Source organism: Alligator mississippiensis, chromosome 4 (genome assembly GCF_030867095.1).
Source record: "Alligator mississippiensis isolate rAllMis1 chromosome 4, rAllMis1, whole genome shotgun sequence".
NCBI classification, from domain to species: domain Eukaryota; kingdom Metazoa; phylum Chordata; order Crocodylia; family Alligatoridae; genus Alligator; species Alligator mississippiensis.
The window spans coordinates 144,769,869-144,775,269 of record NC_081827.1 but is presented as its reverse complement, the minus strand read 5'-3'; the positions used below and the strand labels follow the sequence as shown (position 1 = coordinate 144,775,269).

Genomic DNA, 5,401 nt, shown 5'->3' with positions numbered 1-5,401 from the left:
TTCCAGGAAGGTTTTTCCATTCAGATTAAGGAGTAAGAGTTAACATTTCTGAACTTGTGAAAGGAACACTGGAAAAATATAACAAAAGCAATCACTGTTAAAAATCAATTTTGCAAGGATATAGAGCAATACCATGATTCCAGCTCAGTTTTCTTCACGTGCAAAATGTATTTCAACTTGTTTTATTTTAATTGTCACAAACCACTGTCCTGTTATTTGTGAATACAAGTTTTCCAGGATTCCAACCCACATGGAAGCCAGGGAAACTGTACCCATCAGGAAAGCTCTACCTTGCACCAGAAAATAACTGGATATCAAAAAACATACACCACCACCAGAGGTAAATATTTTTGTGGAATTTGATGTCTCTCTTGCTTGACTCCCTCCTGGTTCTTTAAAAAAATTATATACAAAATTTCTAATAGCATCAGTGTATCTCATAATATTGCCAGCCGCATGCCGCCCGCCAGCCCAGCAGCAGTGGGGGCACAACTCGACAATGCTGCCACTCCCGGTGCTGCCAGGCAGGCAGGGAGTGCCTCTCCATGGTGTCATGGCATTCCCAGGGGGAGGGCAGCAGGGTGGGGAGCCCCAAGGCTGCAGCAGGCAATTTACATCCACCCCTGCCCCAAACACAGATTTGGGGAGGCATGTGCCCCCCCTACCCTTCTGGGGGTGCATGCAGTGCCGAGGAGCCACCCCCCTCATACCCTCTGGATGAGCCACCTGCACCTCCATCCTGCTCCATGCCCTGGCCCCATGCATCACCCTGGCTAGGCAGTGCTCCCAGCCCCTGCCCCACTCCCTTCCTCACAGTGGGGGCCTCAATCTGTCCCCCATTCCTCCCCCCCCCCCACAGACTTACCTGCAGGGAGTAGCTCTCAACGCTGCCCGGCTGTATTCCCGGCCATGTGCGTGTGTGCGGGCACACGTGCACATGGAGCTCCCTGCAGCCCCAAATAGCCCCTTGCAGACTGGAATGCTGTCAGCCTACAAGGGGAAACATGCCTTTTCTCTACTGATCTGTGCATGACTCTGCAAATCCAAGACAAATGCTGCCCCGGAGTCATGCAGCCCAGGACCAGGACTTGAGGTTCCAATTCTGGCACTGTCCCACCCAATTAGGTGGTCACCCTGCATCTGATCCTCTCTCACTTACTGCTTCCTCAAAGGTTTAAGCAAGAAAATATACAACCTTTGTTCATTTTACTCAGCTACTCTGCACCAAGTAGGAAAGGATGTATTAGAGCTCCCCACACCTGTCTTGTGCTGCTGCTTCTATGTGGGGACCAAGATGGGAAACAAATTAAAGAATAGCACATGGAGACCTTTACTTAGTGTCATCACATCACAATATTAGCTCAGAAGACAGGGATTTACCTGAAAGTCAGTGAATAGCCATGTTGCCCACCTCAGCAGGACAACTAAATAACAGCTGGATAAAATTCAAATAATAAAAAATACCATAGGGAGCAAAAATATAATTAACTAATTACAAATTTGCCTAACAGATACAAGGCCAGATTATTTTCTATGCATCAGGTATCTAAGTGGATTTAAGCACTAAGCACAATTCTGTTTCGCACTGTCCTTGTCCCTATAAGTCCTTGCAAGCATTTGCTTCTGTAACACACTGTTGTCTTACTCATAAGACTGCACAACAAAAAGACAGCAAGAAGGAGTGTGATCCAAGCTGTAGCGCAATTGGGGTGGGTGAGACAGACACCCAACCAAGGCACCAAGTTAGAAGGAGAACTGGAATTCCCCCCCTACCCCAGGAGGCTATGTACTCCAGCAGCTGACTCATGCCAGGAATTCCAAAACAGTCTTCAGCTGCTGCTTTAAGAGCAACAGCAGGGGCAGATAGAGTGCATGGCTGTGCCATAAGCAGCAGCTCAGCCAGAGACTGTTCAGGAGTTGCCAGCATGGGTAAGACTGGTGCTCCCTGCACCCATGCACCCTGCAGCTCTTGGAATCGCATGTGTCTTCCACCTCTCCACAATCTTGGAACCTGCACACGTTCCCTGGGTCTCGCTCATGGAACCATGCACCCCAACAGGGTTTGTCCCAGGCGTGAACTCTGCTTGTTGTGCACTGCAGGCGTGTCAAATTGTATACAATTTAACACATGGGACACATGTACAAGCCATGAAATAACACCTGTCCTAGCCATCTGGGATTCTGTTGCTCACATTAGCACAGAGAAATAAAATATCTCAAAATATGATACATGTGTTTTCTTTTCAAGGGGATAAAACCAGTTCATGTCCAGAGAAATGGGAACCACATGGACACTTCTGTTACCTCTTCACTAATGACTGGAAATCCTGGCAAGAGAGTAAAGATTATTGTACTTCTTTGGACTCCAAACTCCTTGACATCAAAAATAAGGAAGAACTGGTGAGCACTTTGCCTTTGCTCCCCAGAACTGGCCTCAGTTTGTGGCTGGGGCTGCAGTGCAAAGGTTTGGCAATGCCCTCTTTCAGGATGTAGCCAGATTCCACCCACCGTGGTGGCAGCAGATCAGGAATAGCTCACCCAAGGACTGGGAGTGGGTTAGCAGCGTGGTTCTTTGGGTGAATCCCAATAGCATAGATTCCTTTTCCATAGCCTGCATGTGAACATGGGGAAAAATCTTTATGTTTTTCCTTCCTAAGGTCTAAGGAAATCAGTTACTGGTTCCCTCCAAACCTACTGTTCAGTTTTCTGGGGTTTGGTACCCTCTATTGGTGGTTTCAAGGTTCTCTGGGAAGAAAACTACTATTAATAAAAGGGCCAAATATTGTCCCTTCTCTTATGGCTTTTCATACCACAGCAAACTTGGCAAGAAATTCTTCACCTAGGAATGGCCCAAAAAAGGATGTTCCTGCACATTAGAATAAATTAGCCAGGCTCTAAAGGGTAGCAAACTCTTTGCAACCAATTCACAAATGTAGTTCTCATGTTCAGCAGTAGAGATAGATCTGATGTCAGATTATTGCTTCATCAGTTCAAACCTTAAACTCCTCCTCATTACATTTTTCTGTTTAAATATCTGTCACTATGCTAAGAGGTTTCCTCTCAAAATAACAAAAAATATAGCACATACTGAATTTTAACATAAAAACTATATTAAGATTTCCAAATCAAGCATTCAAAAGTCAAGAAATACCAGAATGATGGTCTCAACAACCTTTATTCTCTGTTGCCTGAGAGTACACAGTATGGTACAGATGTTATCTCTATGATCACATTCCATTTTTTGCCAACTGCCCTCCTTCACTGTGCACAGTGAATGGCATTCATTTGATGAACAGCTATACAGTATTTGTTTTATCTTGAGTTATCAATAGATGGCATCATGTCTTCTTACTGGACACTGTTGAAACCCTGCTCTGAAGGTCAGTTTAAAAAATATAGTATGGCCACATATACCTGACCTCAGTTCATCAGAGCAACAATAAAATGCAGTCAGACACAAGCACATGGGTTAAGAGAGTGCATCTAAATCAGGCCAGGTTATTCAACATCGACAGGCTGACACCCTCATGTGCCTTGAACTCAGTTCATCCCTTACTTCAGCGGGACAATAATAAATGCAGTTAGACACACATACGCACACGCTAACAGAGTACGTCTGGGCAGGTTGGGTCCGATCAACGCTTTCAGTTGATACCCTCATCCACCTCAAAACTCGGCACGTCCCAATATCTTGTCACAATAGTCCTAGTAGTAACTCTCTTGATGAGCAGACCCCACCGGAGTTTTGGGCATTACACGGATCTTTGGCTTAGGTAAAAGAAGCGTCGCTGCAGGGCAAATGGGGAGGTCAAGGGGAAGGTTCAGAGAGAGAATATAGCAATCAGCTTGACCATAAAAGTTATTTATTGCCAGGTATATGAACTTATGATGATACCAGTAGTAACAGCCATCCAAGAGAGACAAATAAAACAGTTATATTATTACATAGTTTCAATTAGGTATTTGGGGAAGTCTAGCTCAAGTTTGATCAACAAGTCAGATTTAGAAAGCTGTGCCTGAAGTAAGAAAGCAAAAGTCAGGTTCCTGGAGTCAGAGAGAGAGTTGGGGTCTTGCCACTCAGTGAAGCTTGAACCAGTCGAAGTTCCCAGGTGTTTGCTGGAGCTTGCAGACAGACAGATTCCTACCACGGTTGACGAAGGGATTCCAGGCAGAAAAGGAGTGGAATTGGTGCAGCTTTTGGATCCAAGCACCAGGAAGGAAACTTGAGCTTGGGTAGGGGTTTTTGTAGAGAACTAGCAATTGCTCAAGGGAGAACATTAGGTTTGTTTATGGGTAAAGGATGGCTCATATGCTGGAAAATAGGAACTGATCACTCCTGGCCATGGGTGGCATTACTCTGAGGGAGCTCACAATACAGACAAGCAGATTCAGTATTTTGGGTACCAATAAATGAGTCATTACTAAAATTGGTCTGATAACTGCTGAGCTGGGTGTGTGCAGATGTGGGTTGATTAGCATTTGGAGCAGGGATCCCCCATCATGCAATGCTCCCCTGCTTCTCTGGTCCCAGAGTCAGTGTGGTTCTTGCCTTGGAATCTCTGTTCTCCATCCTGAATGCTAATGGAGGTGCTTTCCTGTCCCATCTCCCATGTAAATGAGTTGTCATCTGGTTCCATCTCTGATGCAAATAAGATCAAGGGAGTTGCTTCACTGTTATCATACTTGTCTGGAGGGGTTTAGGTGCATTTCCCACTGCATCTTCATTGTCTTTTGTAAGTCCTTCCTCTAATCAGTTCTTGTTCAGGCGGAGGGGAGTGAGGCTGCGTACTGTGCTAGGGTTCCCCAAGAACACAGAGATGACAGATAACAACCCAAGAAAGAATACCTCATATCTCTGGACAACAAATCCTGCCTCTCACTCAGAAGAAGCAGTGACAGGATCTGAAGGTAACCCCAGGCAGTGCCCTAATTTGGAAAGATGAGTTGAAGTTGAACTAAGAGGAGAAAAAAAACTAAGTTTCAACAGAAACACTCCTTAGCCACAGTGGGCTTCTAGATACACACACTAGTGGAAGAAAGGGTTCAAAGGGCAGGGTGAGCTGAACTGAATTGGCTTTATTCCCATTCAGGAGTTCTTCAAATCAGTATTACATGTTCCCCACTGGATTGGACTATCTCGTCAGGCAGGCAATGAGTCCTGGCTGTGGGAGGATGGCACAGCTCTCTTCAAAGACCTGTAAGTCCCTTGTGTCATGAGGAAGGATTTGCTTTTATTTGAGCTACTAGTGCACTTTCCACAAACAGTGGGTTGAATAATGGTGCTTCATGTCATAGCCCTCTGATGAGAAATGTGCAGATACATGGCCCTAAACAGCAATAGAGAGAGAGTCTACCACAGGGAAGAGATGGGCCAGGGAAGAGAGAGGATCCTTTCTATATA

General features: G+C 45.4%; 1 long non-coding RNA gene across 1 annotated transcript; it reads left to right on the top strand.

Annotated features, from left to right (window-relative positions):
• The first annotated feature begins 232 nt into the window (after positions 1-232).
• LOC109283729 (uncharacterized) lies at positions 233-5,191 on the top strand. Its single transcript, XR_009461353.1, has 3 exons — positions 233-340; positions 2,249-2,400; positions 5,091-5,191. It is a non-coding gene; the product is annotated as an uncharacterized LOC109283729 (long non-coding RNA).
• Positions 5,192-5,401: the final 210 nt, after the last annotated feature.